Source organism: Heterocephalus glaber, unplaced genomic scaffold, assembly GCF_053883595.1.
Source record: "Heterocephalus glaber isolate CG9 unplaced genomic scaffold, H.glaber_assembly_v1.0 deba00000331, whole genome shotgun sequence".
In the NCBI taxonomy this organism is placed as follows: Eukaryota; Metazoa; Chordata; class Mammalia; order Rodentia; family Bathyergidae; genus Heterocephalus; species Heterocephalus glaber.
The window spans coordinates 59783201-59803646 of record NW_028258142.1 but is presented as its reverse complement, the minus strand read 5'-3'; the positions used below and the strand labels follow the sequence as shown (position 1 = coordinate 59803646).

The window sequence follows — 20446 nt, the reverse complement described above, 5'->3', positions numbered from 1 at the left end:
GGATTTGACTTTTGGAGCTATCAAAACCTCATGTTGAAGCATGAATGATGAAAAAGTTGATGCATTTATATAGTACTTTTCTAAAAATAAACCATCTGCCTATAATTATGGCTTCTGTGCTCACCTTCCATTGTCCATAGTTGAGGCAGTTTCAAAACCCATGTTTCAAATATGTTTTGAGACCCAGCTACCTTGGCTTAATGAGTAGTTTCTCAAGGATCTATTCTGCTTGCTATCCACATTTTCCATGAAATGTTTGTAGAAAGGAACTATATGGGGATATATTTCACTTAAACTTTAAATTTACACCAGAAATCAAATAATAATTGCTAATACATTGATCTTCTACACTCTGGACTACATGACAAGAGGAGCTGTAGATACCTTAAACATAAATCAGCAAATGTTACTGAAAGCTTACTCTTTCACTTCATTTATCATATCTCTGATAGCAAGTAACCATTTGTAACTAATATTCTCTTCTTTTTAGTTTGTTAAGGCTGGGCTAAGATGATTAGAGTTAAATAAATCATTGTCTGTTCAGGTCACACTCATGTTATACCCTTAGGGGAATGATCTTACTATTTTTCATCCTTTGTTCCTACTCCTTTTCTGTAACACAAAAATCTGTATGTGTGTGTGTGTGTGTGTGTGTGTGTGTGTCCATAGAGAAATGATACACATACATTCCTAATGATTTTCTAATTGTATGTTTTCACATTTATATAAAAATTATGAACTATAATATCTATTGCTTTTGATTTTTTTTTACTTGCAATCTCTTCATATTTCTATGGAAAAATTAACTCAGAATTTCTAATAGCTTACCTCAAATCACAAGGAACACTCGATTGTATGGTTTCTAATGAACTATAGCAAAAATTCAACAGAAATATAAACCTGGGGCCAAGATAGCCACATAGTGTGATATATACAAAGGACAGTTGTGCATCATGATTTGTGTTGGACAGGCTTGTTAAGTTCTATGTTTCACTATTGTCTCGGGCTGCCATAACAAAATATCAGAGACTGGATAGTGTAGATAACAGAAACTTATTTTCCTAAAGCTCTCGGGAGGGGAGGCTGGGGAAGTGGTGATGTCTGATGCCAACCCTCCCCTGTGTGGCAGAAGCCCCCCTTCTCACTGTGTGCCCATCAGCTCTTGTTTTGTATGTGCATGGAGAGGTCAAGCAAACTCTCTTGTGTCTCTTTTTATATGGACACTAATCCTATGGGATCAAGTCCCACCCACATGACCTCATTCAGGAAGAGTCATCTCCAAATAAAGTCACCTTCGGGCTTAGTTTTTCAATGTGTGAATTTTGGAAAGGCATAATTTGTCCATAACAACTATTACTGTTTATTATTATATTCACTTCACCTTTTAAATATTTCACTTTTGACAGCAAATTATATGGTCACTTGAGCTATATGCACATGGTACTTAAATTCTTTCAGTCTTGTTAGGCTATTCTCTAAATATATAATTGAACCCCAGATTTTTATTAAAAGTACATCAGATTCTTTGGCCACATTTTATAGGGAATTTTTATTATCTGGTTTGCTATCTTTGCCATTCTTATGGGTTAACTGGTATAGTTTGGAAATAAATCTAATACCTATTAGTTTATAGTATTGGCCTTCATGACGATTTCCATGTGGGGCTGAGGAAAAAAGGTAGTAGGAGTACTACCAAGAGTCCAACTTCTAAGATAGTAACACTATCTCTACATGCATGGCCCATCTACTCTACCAAGTTATCACTTAATAAATGAAATATATTATTACTGTGTAAAGCAGGAGAAAGTTGTGTTTTAGTTGAACAAATATCTCACAATTATGTTATTTTGAACAAAGTACTCAATATCTAAGTCTGTAATGTTGCAGCAGAGTGAGGAATAGTAACAAGTGCCTGGAGGAAAGCTGTAAAGGAAGCCCAACAGGTGCGTGGCAGTGGGTGACCCAGCAGGCTGTCCATAAACATGGACTCTCTTCCCTCTGCCTGGAAGGTTTCTTACTGAAAGCAGCATGGTGATGTTTCACACTTTGCTTCTGGCTCTTAGCTCTCTCTTCTTCATTTCCAGGTTGCTTTTTTTTTTCCTTGCTAGGAAATTTTATTTTGGTTTTCTGCCTTTGAAAGACATGGCTTTGATTCATGTTTGTTTTCCTCTATCCAAGGGCATCTCGAGGGGTTTGAATCTCATCTCGGGGACTGATAACAGGAGCAAACAGCTGCACTGATGGCTCAGAACTGAGCTCCTCCTGGGGCCCAGCCCCCTCCGCAGACTTGGAGGCGAATGTTCCCACTGCTGTTTGGAGAAGCAGCTGGAACTTCCTTCCTTTAGATTTATTGTCAGAGAGATGCAGCTTTCTGGGGAACCAGATATTCTTGGTAGAGAAATGATCTGTGTCCTGGGAGGAATAGAAAGGGCAGCCGGGAGGGGAGGCCGGCTGGGCATGGTCCCTGGCTTCTGGGGTCTTTGGCACAGTGCCTGTTTCCTCCTGTCCATTTTCATCCATTTAAGGGTCTTTGGAATGACAAAGAACAATGGAAAATTGACAAATGTCAATTTAGATAAATATTCAGTTTCACGAAAAGAAAAGAAAGATTTCTTCCGCAGTTGTGTCTAATAAGTGTTAATGGAGATTGGTTTTGACAAAAGGAACAAACCATACCAATTATCAAACGTTCCTGCATAAATCCTTTGCCAGCTTCTGAAAACCAAGAAATAAAGAATCATCATTTCCAATAGCATGTACATTTGAAGGATTTTTGTTATTACTCTGCCAGAGTGCTACATACATAACTTGTGGAACTTAGGATATATATAGATAGATATAGATATAGATATATTCTATCTATATTACAGTTTTTAGCAATGAACTTTTATAAAGGGTCATTAAGAAATTTAGCTAGTATAACAAGGTGGATTGACACTTATTCTGGGGGCTGATTTTGAGATTTCAGTTTTTAAAATGTCCTTAGGTACAGTGATAAACTGAGACGTCTCTATTTAATTCTGTCCCTGTACATATTTGCCATAGCTTCTAGTAAAAGTAATTTGTTGCCGATAGTTATAGAAACAGAGCAAGAAAAATTACTTGGAAAGAAGCAGTTGATTTACCTTAACTTTTTTTGCCAGATTTTGAAACTTTAAAGGAATCAGCAGAGGAAAGGTTAAAAATTGCTATGGTTTTAATTGCTTTCTATTTTTTTCTTTAACGAGATTTAGTCTGTTTACTGGAACTGATTGATTCAAATTGATGAGGTTTATCGGTCTTTGTCATGCCCAATTTAATTCAATCAAATTGTTGTGTTCCAAGTGAGGCAAATGAGTTTTAGTTTCTAACTCAATTAAGAGAAGCCTATAGGATTTGTTCATGTAAGAACTGGGGAATGACTAATTTGTTTGCTACTAGGTAAAGCCAGCAGCATATAGAATTCTCCTTGTACAATCCTAAATGGGACAAATACTTGTGCCCGGCAGACTCAGAATTAAAACTGTCCATAGGTGATGGTGACTCCTAGACAATGATCAGCCAGAAACATATGCATGTAGGGATCAACTCTGCCATGGGAGCCAGACATCTGATTAGTGACTCCTCTTATTAGAGCCAGTAAGTGTGACCTCTTAGCCATAAAATCACCCCTCATGCATTCAGTTCTTTCAAAGGCGTAACCTAAGGAAAAGTCTGTTCCATTTCCTCTTGTGCTGCACTCTGCACAAATCTCACAAAATTTACTTTACTTTGCTTTTATAGTGCTATTGGGAAACAACATACTGATAAAATTAACTTCAGCATCCCATGTATGTGGATTTACTTGAAGATTACAAAATGGCCTCTCTTTGGATGATGTCAAATGTTGCAGAAAATATCTCTTTAGATATCGTGGCACATCTTTGCTGCTGAGTGAAGAAGCATCGTTACCAAACTTGTACTAATTCATATGCAATGTTTTGCATTCTTGATTTTTTATTTGTACATATTTGCAGTGCATGCTGTTTACATTCCTTGTGTGGAGGTGGTATATGGACATAACAGATCTTAATTCTTTTTTTTTTTTTTTTTTTTTTGCGGTACTGGGGATTGAACTCAGGACCTTGCACTTTTGAGACAGGCATGGTGCCAATGAGATAAATTCCCTACCCTAATTATTTTTTTTTTAAATCCCCTTTCCTTCCTGTCCCTTCCTCTTCTTTCTTTTCACTCCCTCTTTTGATCCCCTTCTCCTTTGAGAAAGATGTCTTCCTACTTCCTATTATCTATCTTTTATTTTGCCCTTTATTTATATTTTGGGTTTCTCATATGAAAGAAACCATGTAATGTTTAAGCCTGTGTGTCTGACTTACTTTACTTAACATTATGTTCTCAAGGTGCATTATTTTCCTACAAATGACTCAAGTTTATCATTTATGGCAGAATAGTATTCCACTGTGTGTAAATATCATAATTTCTTTATCCATTCATCTGTTGATGGATATATAGGCTGGTTCTAAGATTTTGCTACTATGAATCATGTTGCTATAAACTTGGGTATGAATTTATCAGTGTACTATGATGTCTGTCATTGTTTTGGGAAGATACCTAGAAGAAGAGCTGAGTTGAATAGAATCTTTAGATTTAGTTTTTTGAAGAATCTTCATACCTCTTTCCATAGTTGTTGAATTAGTTTACATTTCCACCAACAATGTAGAAGGGTTCCTTTTTTCCCAGAGCCATTTATAGTGAAATCCATCTCTAAATATTTTAGTGAAAGACAATTTTACTGGGTTTTGTATGAAGACAATCACATTCATATAATAAGTCACTGAATTAGGAGGAAATATACTGAGTGTGAGTACTTCTTCATGAATTGTGTGGATATCCATTATAGAATACCTTTCTCTTCTATTTAATTTTTAAAGTGAAGATACTCAGAAAGAATTTTATATACATAATATTGTTATAGATGTTAAATATATATGTAGATTTTATTGATTTCAGCATCTCTTGACCTTTTTTTTTTGCATACTACTGGCAAAAAATATTTACTTGCTGATTTTTTATTTAAGGATCCAGGGCTAATATTGCATGATTGTGATGTGCCAGGATTTAATAGAAGATAATACTGATTTGTAAATTTGTGAACATAGAAACACAAGTATCCTATTCTTCCTGTGGGGCTAATACAGATGCACATTAATGTCACCCTTGCAGAACAAAAGAACATAGCCAAAGCTATCCAACTCAACATTTACTGCTCCCCTTCAAACCAAACTACTTTCTCAGAAGGCAAATGGAAGTGATACATGTGCTGAAAGAATAATTTTATGTCCATGTTTAAATTGAGTCAATAACCCAGGTAAAGATTCTCATGCTAAGTGAGAAGAACATATTCCCTGAATATTTCCAGTGTGAACTTCCATCTGTGAACAGCTGACCCATATTATCATATCCAATGAAACAAACTGGGTTATCTGTGTTTGAAATTATCTATATGTATACTTCAGAAGTCAACATTCAAAAATCAATAGCATTCCTGTACAGAAATAACAAACTTACTGAGAGAGAAATTAGGGAAACCATGCCTTTTTCAATATCATAAAAAATGAAATACTTAGGAATCAATCTAATGAATGAAGTAAAAGATATTTCTATTGAAAACTAGAGTACTCTCAAAAAGGAGATCAAAGAGGATATCAAAAAATGGAAAGATATCCCTTGCTCATTGTTGTGAAAAAAACAACATTGTAAAAATGGTCATACTCCAACAATTGTTATACAGATTTAATGCAATCATAATCAAAATACCAATAAAATATCTCACAGAACTAGAGAAAACACCCCTAAAATTCATTTGGAACCAGAAGAGACCTAGACAATTCTGAGAAACAAAGGTAAAGTATGGAGCATCACAATACCTGACTTTAAATTATGCTACAGTGCTACTGTGATAAAAACAGCATGGTATTGCAAAAAAGCAGACTTGAGGATCAATGGAACAGATTAGATGGTCCAGAAACAACTCCAAACACAGTCACCCATTTATCTTTGACAAAGGAGCGTAACACCTTACTGTCAGAAACATAGTCTCTTTAATAAACGGTGCTGGAAAAAACTGCTTCCCACATGCCAAAGGTTAAAACTAGAACCATGTCTCTCAGCATGCACTAAACTAAAATAAAAATGAATCAAAGGTCTATTTGTAAATTTTAGTAGTGATTGATAACTGTGGTTTTAATATTTATGAACTATAGTTTCAGAGTCAGTAATAATGTACTGATACATACTTATGTAAAAAAGAAATCAGTAAACTCTCATGAGGTGAGTATATTGAAGCCTCAGTTTAGTTCAGTCTCAACTGAGAAAAAATTAAGGAGAAGAAGTTATATTTTTAACTTCATATTGATTATTTAGAATCCCCAGAGAAACAAAAGCTATTGTCCCTTTCATAACTAAGTTCATAGAGTTTTAAAGATCTTACTCAAATTCAACCCAAAAGTAGTATTCAGCATGAAAATAAAGATATAATGTGATGGAGCATCATACCTAGCTATACCCGAGCTAGCAGAGATAGAATTCTTCTGTTTTATGCCTACTTGATGTTTTTCATATTAAATGTAAAAAAATAAAACATAAAATCCCACACTTCATTGAAAACCCATTGAATCTGTTAAGTTTTATTACTAAATGCTATTTGTTTAATTTATTGGGCAGCCTCAGGTAAATACATCTTTAAGGTGTTAGATGCAAAATGATACAGATAACTGTAACCAACACAGGTTAGATTTGTTGTGGTTACTTATTCTTCCTAATAACCTTGTGCCACTGCTTTGAATTTCTCTTTCTAAGGGAGATCTTACAAAAAATAAGTATGCCAAAGACACTACTGTCCTTTAAAGACATATATAATTTAGGAGGAGGAGGAGACAGAGGTCTGCATGCAATAAAAAAGAGTGAGAAATTTTCCAAATAAAGAGAACAAGGAGAAAGTGATGATCTAGAAGCCAGAGCAGGTGGATGAGCATGTGCTGGGGCTTGTGAAGAAGCAGAACTCCATGCATCTGCCATGAGTCAGCTGCTCGCTGTGTGTCCTGTCAATGAATCACTCCACCTTCCAACTGCCCTCTGTGGGAAGCGATTCTCCCAGAGTTTATACCATTCGGAAAACAGAGAAGTCCCTTTACATATCATTTCGGAATACTGTGCTATCAAGTAAAACATACAATTGGAATCACACACCTCTCAGGATGTGATGGCACCACAACAATACCAGAAGTCTTTTTTTTTTTTTAACAAGATGTCATTATTAGCTGTAACTGTTGCTGTTTTATTTTGTTTACTCTTTTAGTTTTTAAAAAGAGACAATATTTACTTATTTTATAGCTTTTTCACCTTTTTTTATAATCAAAAATTACAAGGTGTTACACTTTCAAGGTTAGAAACTGAAAATCTGCTGGCTCTGAGAGAAAACAGAAGGAGAAATTCAATTTCTATGATACAGAAAGGTAAGTATCAGAAGAGGATAATTAAGAAATGACTGTGGAGTGGGTGATGGTTTAGACATGCATTGTTTTGCACCTGTGTAAGTAATCCAGGTTCACCAATCTGTACATTGTAGAACTGTTTGAACCTCTGCCTGTCTGAAGCCAAGGCTTTGGTTGCCTTGATTACCCTTTAGCCTGTCACTGACCAGTGGATATGGATCAGAACTTTCAAGATGAATGGAAAAAAATGAAAAAAGGTCACACATTTAACCCAGAGGTAATAGTAGTGATGAAAGAATTCAGATTCACAGCAAAAGGTAAATAGGAAGAAAGTAGAAACTTCTGTTTTACAAAATGTCAGAACACAATAACCTCAAAACTGACCCACAACCCAAGGTTGATGGGTGTCATAGGAAAATTAATATTGAGCTGAGTTTTCAAGAAAGGGGGCAAACACATAGATGGCAGAAATTAAGAAGAAAGAGAGTGGAAAGTGTCCTGAAGTGATAGTATTGTGGTCATGGAGTCTCCAACCTGGGAGATGAGAAGTGTGCCTAGTCATGCTCTTCAGGAGGCAGGCATGAGTCTACTTGTGGGGGAGATTGGAAGCTGCTGAGCTCCATTCAGTAAAGTCAAGACTTCAAGACCCCCACACTCAGAGACAGTGTTGTCTAGAGCAAAGTGACTGCAACATAGGGTGGTGTTCTGTCATCAATCTGTCTCTGCAAGGGCTATCGATAGGAAAAAGAAACAAGAGGAAACGTGAAACTTCAAGCCCATTTCTCATATCGGTCTGAGTTTAAATTTCCAGTGTATAAGTGTAATGAAAACTCCCATATTAGGAGAATAGCTGAAAATTTGTCCTGATTTGCTGATAGCTCAGAGTTGCCTAAATGAACTACATGCAGAATCACCACACCAGTCACGAAGATCAAAAGGAATTTATCCAGAAAAAAAAGTCCACTGAAAAGAACTCCAAGTAGAAAAATGAAAGACTCATGCGCATATGAAAATTAGCAGGTATTATAAAAATAAAAACCCCAAACTGAAAGCACTAACAAGAGCAATGTGAAAGAATTTAAATTTTTGTGGAAAATCTAGTGTAGAATCAAAAGCCTAAGGGATGGTTATATAAGAAATTGGATACCAGCTGAAGAGATAGTTATTGAGTTGGAAATTACATCTGAGAAAAATGTACAGAATGCAGTGCAAAGAATTTAAAAGATCTTCTTAAAAGCATGGAAAATACATCAGAAAACTGGGTAGGTAGGATTCATACTCGTAATAGTTATATACGGAACAAGAATCTATGACAGAGTGAAAACAAAAAAGAAATATATATTTTAATATCTGTTTGTATTAAATACATGGTAATTGTATATATTAAAAGAACTCACTGTGGTATTTCCATACATGCACACAGTGAGGATTGATCTTATCTATCTACTGGAAGTACATGGAAATTTTTGTCTTTCTATGTCTGCCTTATTTATGTATTATGAAAAAAACCCCTTTTATTCAGAATGAGGAAATAAAAATCCTTAAATCTAAAAGTTTATCAAAAGTAAGATGAAAATAATAGAAAGGGGGAAAATAAAACACAAGAAAAATGTTCTTAAATGGAAATAAATTAAAAGGAGAATTTTATCCATGAAAGAATAATAATTTCATTGCATATAAGCTTCATGGTACTGGTCGAAACAGTACAGAAGATAATAGCACTAAGAGAAAACTTGTCCAACAGAATTTGATTGACAAATCATCATCCAAGAGGAATATTGACTGAGATCATTTACCATTTATTTTTTTACTTTTACAGAAAGAATTAGTAATGGATAGACTTAATGAGGAAGACATTTGAATCCAAAAAGGAAGAAGAAAAATGCCAGATATAATGGTGAGCCATGAAAGTAATTAATATGTAAGTCTAAACAAGTATTAGCAGTGTAGAGTTCTAACACTTATTGAAGAATTAGCCAATGTGTAACAGTCCTCTTTTCTACCTGAGTGAAAATACATTAAGAAATATTTTTAGGATTTAAGTAGATGGCAATCAGAACATCATGTTTATTACCCAATACACCTATATATTGGGATATGTGATCTAGGTTTGGAAATCACTACAGAGTGGTCTGAAAACCTATTCTGAAATAAATTTACTCCTCAAAATGGCAGTCACGCTGAGATTTTCATGCAGCTGTGAGCACTGTACCCTTTATAGTTAGCTTGCTGCCAAAGTGAAGAGCAAGGAGTCTATCATACCATGCCTGAGTCCTTCTCCCAAATCCTCCATCAGGTGACTTACCACTTCTACTCATGGAAGGAGCATCAGTCAGATTAATACAAACTAGGTGGCTGTGATGAATAACATGAGAATCTTTATGGCATACCAAAGAAGTCCTTTACTTCTTGGTCACAAAAAGCCAACTGTCATCCACCTGTGGACTCTGCCCAGTGACTTCATTCCTGGTTTCATTGCTGGCTGAGGATCCTCTTTGGGTCATGCTGTCCTTGTGGCTGAGAGGCAGATAAATGGCCAACCACATGATGCTCCTTCCATTGGGAAGCTGAAGTAGTCACACCTATTTATAATTTATTGGATATAATTTCATGTGGTTAAGTGTGATCTAAATAAATAATGCAGCCTACTAAAAGCTGAATGAGTGAGAAAGTAAAGCAAGAGACACTCCTCTAGTATTACTTTCCTATTAAGAAGAAAAGGGGCCAAAGAAATGGTCTGTTCTCAAGATAATAGTGACTAATTTTGTATGTGTATGGGTGTATGTAGAAATGGGTGGTTATAAGACAAGATGAGATTCATCTAGACACTAACATGGAATGTGGACAGAAATTGTTGAAATTTTGAAGAGAAAGGAGTATTAACATTGTTAAATGTCATATGCGTGCTAAAAATTAAATGCAATAAAAATTAAATATATATAAAATAAATGGTAATAAATTAAATTACAGCAAATAAATAGACTAGTGACCATAGATAAAAGAAACAAAGAAAACAGAGCTTGATTCAAAGCATAAATGAGATGATAGAATTAAGTGCAAGTATACTAGCAAACAGACTACATGTAAATGAACCAAGCTAAGCAGTTAAAATCCATTGATAGCCACAATCATAGAATTTTCTACTCTCTACTATTGCATCTGTACCCTCTTTTACAAAGAAAAAGGTAAGTTTGAAAGAAAATTTAAAAAAATAAAGAAAACCAATGTCAAGCAGACATTTACTGGAGTAAAGACAGGAAGCCATGCTAATAGCAGACAAAATGGACTTTAAGACCCAAATTACTAGTCAGGATAAAGAGAAGTATACATTCTGAAGTTGTACACACCAAACATAATCACAGAGCATTTAAAAGAAAAGCTGATAGAATGGCCAAGAGACGTGAATGAATCTATAATGAACATGGGATATTTTAACATCTATTTCTTACACTTTTAGATAAACCAGATGACATATTAGTAAAGAGATCAAAGACTTGAGTACAATGGAGATTATATTCATTCCAAAAACACTTATTTAAAATGTTACTTCCAACAGTTAATGTATATTCATCATCTGCACACATGGAACAGTTAGAAAATTGATCATGTATTAGACCAAAAAGCAATTCTCAATAGGTTTCAGTATAGTAACATTGCACTAATTTGCTGTGTATCAGTGAATTAGTGTATTCAGTGTATTAGATTATACAGTCCATATATTCCCATCATAATGTAATAAGGATGGAAACTAATTACAAAAAAGATTTAAAATGCATACTCAAGAAATTAAAACTTTCTAAGTAATTTATGGCTCAAAGAATAAGTCATAATAGACATTTTAAAATATTCAAAGCTAAATAAATCACTGGATGCAACCATCATGAGATTCCTTTTGCTGCTGTAATACCAAAGACCTAATTGCTTGAAACAACACAAATTTATTATCTTACAGTTCTGGAGGTCAGAAGTCCAAAATGGGTGGGGCTTGCTGAGCTGAAGTTAGAGATCAAGAGGGCTTTGATTCTTCCTGGAGGCTCTGTGTCCATTTTCTTTCCTTTTCTAGGAGAGAATCAGGCTTTGTTTGTTTTGGTTTTTATTTTCCTTTTCCAGTTTCTAGATACCATCAACATTTCTTAGCCCATGGCCCTCAGGACTTCACTTTCAATGATAGCAATGGCCTCTGGAGACTTCTCACTTCCCTGTACTTGATTCCCAGTTTTTTCTCAATTATAAGGATCTTTGAAATTGCATTGGGTCTCATTGGGTAAACCAACAATAATCTTGTCATCTCAAGATCACCTTATTAGCAAATTTTCTTCCATCTGGAGCCTAAATTCTCCCTTTCCCTGTGCATGATAAGTATATGCACAAATTCTAAGAATTAGAATGTAAACCTTGTGTGTGCGCATGTGTGTGTGTGGTGCTATTCTGCCTACAACACAGCCAAAGCATTATTTTAAGAAAAAATCATAGATTTAAGTGCTTTCAGAAAGTAAAACAAGTCTTTGAGATAAGGATTCACCTTAAGAAGACACAAAAGAAAAACAATAAGCAAAAGAAAATGGAATGAAATAGTTACGATAAGGGAAAAATTAATGACACAGAAATGATGAAGATAACAAAAGCCAGAGCTACTTCTTTTGGAAAGTCATAAAAATTAAAAGGGCTTTTGCAATTTTGATCTAGAAAAAGGACTACCCAAGCAATATTAAGAATGATAATAACAGTAATATTGATAATGCTAATATTAAGAAAAACAGTTAAGATTGAGAAGATTTAAAATATAGTTTATAATGAAGATTTTTAAATCATTACCTTGAAAATTAACACTTTATATGAAAATTGTATCTTATCAAAACCTAATGAAAATATTTTTTAAAACCATAAACCTATGTCATAGATTAGTATTAAAACAGTAGAACTAATATTGATAAATTTACCACCCCCTTGAATACACTGTAATATTCTAGGCCCATAAGGGATTTTAAAACAAGTTCTAGCTGGGAATTAAGCTCAGTGGTTCCACTGCCTGCCTCACAAGTGCAAGGTTCTTAGTTCAATCCCAGGTAACAAACAAACAAACAAACACAAGTTATACTAAATCTTCAATGAAGAGACATTTTCAATTTCTATAAACCCTTATAGAAAATTGAAAAATAGGTAATATCCTCCACATTCATTCAATGCATTTTGGCACCCAGTTCAGAAAGGTCTATAAAACAATGAGAAATTTAGAGTGCAGGTTACTTTCTTTCATTAACATAGATACAAAAACAAAAAAATAAAATATTATCAAACTAAATCAAGTAATATGTAAATTTAAGATAATTATTTTTCAAAGTTTGTTTCTCATAGAAAAGCATAATATAACATTACAGTCTCTATTATGTTATTACATGAAGAGATTAGGAAAAAAAATATAACATTTCCAAGATCAAAGTCAATTTGGATGTTTTAGTTTAGTTCTGAGATGTCCTCCAAGTGTCATGCATTCAGAGGTAGGGCTTTTGGAAGGTGACTGGGACATAGGAGTGCTATATTCATCAGTGGGTTGACCCATGGTTGGGTCCCTATGTGAATGTGCTGTTAGGAGGTGGGGGCGGGCTGGTGGAAGTGGGTCACTGAGAGTGTGGCTTTAGAAAGTTTATTTCTTTCTATGACTCTTCCTCCTCTGCTTTCTGGCTGACATGAGTTGAGACGCTTTCCTCTGCTGGTATTTTTGACTTGGAGCCACTTGCCCATGGACTGAGAGCTTTGAAACCATGAGCCAAAACGAACTTTTTCTCATTAAATTGGCTATGTCGGGTAGTTTGTCCTAACAATGAATAATGATGACAACATAGGAGTAGAAGGAGTTAGTTCATCATAACAAATATGTAATCACTAAAAAACCTGAATAGTTCTGTAGCTGTGCTGTTGGTTGGCAATAAAGTGCTGATAATATGTTCTAGTGCACATCTTCCTGAAAAGTATATCACACAAAAACAAGCATTGTTGTCTTGTCAACATCAACCTGGATTGTGTACCACAGTGACTCATTAATCAAGTCTAAGAATTGTGCCTCAATATCCTCTGCTTTCATCAATTCATACACTTATGGTGCTAGCTGAAAGAGGAACATGTGCCATTTTTTGAACTGCAGCTTCTCCTAAATCATGACAACTGTCCTTAGCAGCAGGCAAGATCATCTCTTTACCTGTAGTAAAGGCCTTATAAGCTTCAGCCTTGTGGTTAGACACTAAGAATGATCTCTGTGCAGACACATCTAATGAAGTGGTGGCCTTTACTAATTGCTTCTGTTCCTCATGTTCACATTTTCTTTCCTACGAAGTTTTTTCTCTTAATGCAGGGTGTTTGGCCTTCATGTGGCAATGCATTTTTTTTGGCAATGCATTTTTGAAGGTTTCATGGCTTTGCTATATAGCTGGTTGCCACATATTATACAAATTGTGCTTGGAGAATATGAATTACCCAAATGAGCCTGTAATTTAAGTAGGACTTTTGGTATTATTTTTTGAATACAGCTTTCCTTTGTTGGCAGTCTTAGAGTCTTCCTCCATCTCTTCATTGGGCTTTCCCCCCTTTTCAAAGAGGCTCTCCATGACATTATTTTTTACTCATTTTGACTGGGGTTAGTTTGTGGGCTTAACAAAACTGTTACTAAGACAAGTGTGCAGTGTAGGAAAGAGGAATGGATGAAAATAGTAAATAAAATAATGGGCAGGCCATGGACAGACTAAAATAAGTGTCAGATTCTGACTTAAAGCCTTCCATCAGAGGCAGCTGTGCTATTGACATCAGTTCATTTGCAAATGGAGCTCCATTATCACTTGCTACTCACTCCAATGTTTGCTATGAGCCTCTAAGCAAGTGATTTATTAGTCTCTGTACAGTCAAATCTTTCTACTAATGTTAATCAGTATTTTCAGTCACTACTCAGTGCTAACATCACTACCTCAGCTCCACCTCGGATAATCAATCAGGCATTAGAATCTCATAGAGTGTGCAACCTAGATCTCTCACATGGAGTGTTTACAATAGCTTTCACACTTCTATGATAATTGTTATGATTTAGGTCTAAAATGTCCCCTAAAAGACTTATGTGCTCAGAAGTGGGGCTTTTGGAAGGTGACTGGACCATGGGACCATGGTAGTTACCAGTGGATTAAGCCAGGAAGATGCACGATTCAGGGCTGGAGGGAATAATGGTGAGAGGACCAGTTCCTAGAGTCTTAGGAGTGATTAAAAGGGATCACAAAGACTGGAGGAAGGGGGTGCATATGGATAGAGGTAATTCAGCATTAGTTTAATTATCTCCTATTTTCTGGAAATCAAGGGAATTAGAGTGCCAGATAACATTTACTACAGGAATAAAAATGAGCAATAGGTTTGAGCAATAGGTAATATCCCTGGTATGTTCTGGGGATCAGTTCTAGGCTTCTGAGTGCCTGAAACATCATAAAAGGAATGTACCTGTCTAGATAAATATTAAAGTTAGTGACTGACTGAGTAGAAGCAGGGCTCATAATTTGGGTTGTCCTCTTTCCACATCTCTTTGATTCACATAGAACTCCTGTGAAATCACATTGCAGGATGCAGGACTGTCAGTGAAAGAAATAATACATGAGAGAACATGAAGAAATGGCTTTCTACAAAAGGTATCACCAACTAGCTGCTTTCACCAAGACAGAATGTGCTAACACCGACTTTAATAACAATAACTTTAGAGAGGACTTGGGTGCCATAAGGTTGAGCACCGGCTATCTTATGGTGCCCACTTAAATCTCCACCAACATGGCACCATCATCTTAAATAGCTCCTGATAGCAATTAAATAGCCTAACTCAACTTTCATCTTTCTGTCACTGTCACTTCATGATTAACACAGACTTTACAAGAATGTAGTAAAGAAGTAATTTTCATGTGCAAAATTAACTTTGTCCCCTCTATGCATACTGGAACCAATGCACTACTTTAAAACACAAAAAGCTAAGCATAGAATTACTATAACACCCAGCAATTCATTCATAAATATATATCCAAAATAGTTGGAAATGGAAACTCAGCAAGTGCTTGTATGATAATGTTCATTGCAGCATTATTCATAGCAGTCCAAAGCTAGGAAAAAACTCATGTCCATCAACAGATGAGTGAATCATCAAAATGTGGTATATACATACATTTTATTCTACCTTAAATAGGAATAAAGTGCTGATATTTATTACAACATAGCAGAACCTTGAGAATATGCTCAGAGAAATAAGAAAGACACAAAGGACAACTATTATATGTCCCCATTTATATAAAATATCTTGAATAGTAAATTCATAGAGACAGAAATTAGATTAGCATTTACCAGGAAAAAGAGAGAAAAACAGATGGAGAGTTATTGTTTTATAGCTAGAGAATTTCTCTTTGGAGGAATGGCAAAGTTTGGAAATAAGCAGAGAAGGTGCTTACACAAGTTTGTAAATGCAAATTAATGTCACTGGATTCAATGGTTTAAATAGGAGATTTTGTATTGTATGTTTTAGCACAATAAGAAAATGAAGACAAAAACATATATACAACTGTAAGGAGTCAAATTCATCATGATTTTTGTCTTATCTCTAGAAAATTAGAATCTAATTAGTAAATTATATAATATTAGAAACATGATACAACATTAATACTTTACTAAATCTGTTGGTTTTTAATTTTTTATCTTCCATTCTATTACCCACAATTGTGGGCTCCTTTACAGCAGTCAAAATCTTGTGCTATGGTTTAGCATCTTAATAAAGACATTTCCTGGGAGCACATTTATTTTAAGCTACCAGGCTTTTATTTATAATATTTTACTTAAAGTCACCGCAAAAGTATGTAATAACAAGCCACGCTCTAAAGAAGCTCCGGAGTAAGATTAGCATGTACCTGATACCAGGATGCAGCCAAAGATGCTATTCTTATGTATTCAGTATTGTCTCTTTTGAAAATCCCCTTTAGCATCATATCTTAGTAGGAAACATTCAGAGCAATGAATTTCTTGTGAAAATGATTCCCTTTATATTTCCTTGAATAGTAATAGGAAAATCAAGTCCTATGCTTTCTCAAGGAGGCAAAAGAAGAATATACTCACAGGTGAAATAACTTGTCTTTCTTCTGTTGAAATAAAACTACTTTCTGTGTGCTAAGTAGCATATGTAAATAGCAGATTGGAACTTTCTCACAGAGAATTTTCTGTTCCAAAAAACAACTGTTATATTTGACAGGTGCTTCAGTGCCAACTACTTGCTTTAAATAGTGCGACTACATGGAAAGTAAAAACTCCCACTGTTTTGGCTTCCTTTTGGAACCAAAATATGACTAACTCAAAAACTAGGTTTGAACTGAATCAACCATAAATAATATTTGCACCGTGTGGATGTAGAGGCATGTGTGATTTCAGTGAGTTAAATATCACATTCCTCACTCTCTGCTTCTTGAGAGACAGGAGGTCTGGTTTATTTAATCTTACATTTAAGTTCATAACATTTCAAAATATTTTCCTTTTTCTCTATCAGCTTCAGAAGGAAGAAACAGAATATCCAAAAAGTGTAAGATGTTTAATCCCAATTACAAAGACAATAGCACAATGCTAATAAATGCATATGCAAAAACCATAAACAGCAAAAATACTACTCAACAGGAATAGTAAATAACAAGCACATATTATGCATTGTTTCATTTCTCTGGTATGGAATACAAATTAAAATAAAACAAATTTACCAGGGATGTAATTTAAAATATGCTAGGTTACCAACTAAGTTATAATTATAAGTTATAACTATAAGTTACCTAACTGACTATAAAGTGGACATTTTGGAAAGAGCTGGCCTACCAAAGGCCATTAAAATGTTTGTAGGACCCTCTTGAGGAAGCTTCCAGTTAATTCTGTGATGATAAATAAATACAAGTTGTCAACTTCTTTCAAAGAATACAATCCTGGAGAAACTAGAAAAGCAAAAGAGAAACATGATGTCCAAAAAACCCCAAATCAAAGCAAACTGATCAGAGAATGGGGAGTGTTTTTAGAAGTTTTCCAGTGAAGTGTGAGTAGCTGAAAGGAAGAGAGAGTGTGAAGCAGTAGTGAGAAGTCAGCCACCTTTTATTCTTAACCTTTTATCAAAGCTTTGCATGCATAAGGTAAATCATAGAGATTCTAAGTGTGCAGCACATTTAATGATCAGAATGGGAAGCACTGCCAGTCAGAGATAAGAATGTTACCAGCATTCTGATCCAGAAGGTGAACATTCCAATATCCAGTCTCCCTCTTGCCCAGAGAAGCCAATTGATTGCTTTTGAACTTCATATAGATATACTCTTTTTTTTTAAGAGTAGGAAAAATTTTTTTTAAATAACTTTATTATCAAACACACACACACATACAAAAATTAAAACCATTCAAAGAACAATGTAAGGGAAAAAAACTACAATAATATTCAAATACAGTAGAACTCAACCAAAACAAAACTGAAAAGCACTTAAACATTTTTCCATATAACTTAAAGAAGCATCTCAAGCACCAACAAGACACCAGAGGATGTGATTTGTTTCAGAAAGATCCCCCAAACCAACATTGAACAAATAGTGGTCTGGAAAAAAACTCCAGTTAGCTAGCAGACTCCACATAAGCCAAGCTTCTCCCTAATTTAAATTTCGATACAGTATTATGACGCACAATGGAAACACAATCCGAGAAATATGTTATTAGGGCATTTCATCCATGTGTATGCTTAATTACTCTTTCAGTTTCTCACACTAGAGAAACTATTCGGTATTTACATGTGTGTCCTATTTATTCCACTTAAGAGCATGGCCTTAATATGCATCCATTTAGCTATAAATGACTCTAGTTTCTTGTTCTTTATGGCTGAATAGTACTCCATTTTATAAGAAAGCCACATTTTCTTTATCCAGTTTCCAGTTGATGGGCAATTGGGCTGTTTCCAAGCTTTCGCTATTTCGAACTGTGCCACTATAAACATGGGTACACATATATCACTGTGGTATGATTCTTTTAATTCTTTTGGGAAGATACCCAGCAGGGGGGATAGCTGGGTCGAATGGAGAGTAGGAAAAATTTATTGGGAGGAAGAAAGCTTCTGCCTAAGAGAGACAGAAGGGGGACCGGAAAGTGGGTTGCCCACCCACCCCACTTTTCAAAGATGTTTCATACAGCAAAGCCATGTGGTGAGGCGGGTACAAAGTGGGACAAAACTATAAGACCCAATGGAAATTTACAAGGTGGGCATGAGGTGGGACAAAACCATGACCAACCAATAAGATTACAAGTATAGTCACCTGGGTAATATTGATTAAATGGGGTCAAATGGGAGAACAAGTCACTTAGAAAGCATATAAGGGTTTTCAGTACTGGTGGGGGTCAGGGATATTTCCTGGAGATGCTGGGTTAAGAACTTGACCCCACACCCAGGTGATTGATACCTATTTAGAATAGCAACCACTGCTATTTATACCCAGGGGAAGCACAAGGGTATGTAGTTTCACTCCTTTTACAATTCTGGCCTTTGGTGAATGTGTCTTGATTGTCTTCCATGTTGGCTCCTTACTGTGTTGGCTCCTGGAGGGCTGGTCCTGTCTAACTGCACACAAGTTATCTAATTAACTTATCTATCTGCAATATTCCCCCCTCTGAAGAAGTACCCCTAACTGTTGTGAGGGGGCAAAGGGCAAAGACCATTCTGGCTACTTCCAGCTGAAGAGGGTCATAGTTGTGATCAGCAGTTAGAGGTACTCTACAGAAAGTCTATCTAAAGGCCCTCGATAGGTGCCAGGCATTGTCATCTTGGTAGCCATAAAGCTTTGAGCCTGGAGGAGACAAAGCCAAAAAAACAGATAATACATGGGCCAAATTATAAGGTCAGCAGGACTGCTATGAATATAGCCAACAAAGGTTTCCACCGGGAGGAACTAGTAATAGCCTCCCACAAAGAGGATAAAGAGAAGGTCCAGGGGACTTCAGAATCCAACATAGAAATTATATTGCACAGTTTAGCAGTTATGAGCCGTTCACAAGGTCGAGCTGGTGAACCCCAGTAAAAGAAGTCTAGCACCTTTGTCATTGGTTTCATGTGTATGACTGCTTAGAGTTTGGCAGCCTCTAGGCAAGAATAAACTAAACTTTTAAGAAATTAGAGCATGTATAATCTAAGCATGAGCACACTAGAATGGAAGGGCAGTTTGGGGAGAAAGTTGCACTTAGAAATTGAAATAATGATTGTAACCTGCTGGGTCTTAGATTCTTTCATTGATAAAGTTTATGTATAAGTCTGATGCTTTGTTATAAATCTCTCTAGTTTTAGCTGTAAGAAGATAAGAGACAATTTGAAGAACAAATCTTGCTTAAGGAATTTAAAACTCTAGCTGAGCTCTTATAGATTTTATCATAGTTTTTTCCTAATGATCCAGTGGTCAGCTACTGGTGTAGCTAGAAACTGCCAGAAGGGGTCAGTGACTGGAGCCCCTTTTTATATCTAGCTTTATTACTGTGGCATTATTTTATACCCTTTTTGGTTATTCTTTTCCGCTGGATGTTTAAGACCAAGTTAAAGCAAGACCTGTGTCAATCAGTATGAACCTCTTGCTATCTATCAAGGTCAGTTAAGTCTCCTCAGGCATTACTTTGGAACCATGTATAGAGCCTCTCAGCTCCTCTGTCAGTGTCAGCTGTCAGGATGGGTCATGGTCTTGTTTGACCATATTGCTTTTAGAGAAAGTGTGGGAGATTTTTCTCTCTTTGTGACCCTTCTTTGGCACATGGGACATTTGTCCTCTGGTGCCCAGCAATCTCCCTGCTCAGGAGGTTGAGTGACTTACCAAAGATGTAGGATCCTGTAGGAAAGGTTCCTTCATGTCCTAGATTCTTTGTTGGCCTTGAGGGGCCAGGGCCAAAATATTGGCTGTCCTCTTAGACCAGTTACCTTTCTAGTTTTGGTC

General features: G+C 35.7%; 1 long non-coding RNA gene across 2 annotated transcripts in view; it reads left to right on the top strand.

Moving 5' to 3' along the window:
* Positions 1 to 20446, top strand: part of LOC147830163 (uncharacterized) — a 708257-nt gene that overhangs the window by 597387 nt on the left and 90424 nt on the right. The window contains exon 7 of one of the 2 annotated variants that reach the window (XR_015444498.1): positions 9289 to 9366. This is a non-coding gene — a long non-coding RNA (uncharacterized LOC147830163). Of the gene's footprint in view, positions 1 to 9288; positions 10360 to 20446 lie in introns of those variants that run through there. The other variant, XR_015444499.1, reaches the window with a different exon arrangement.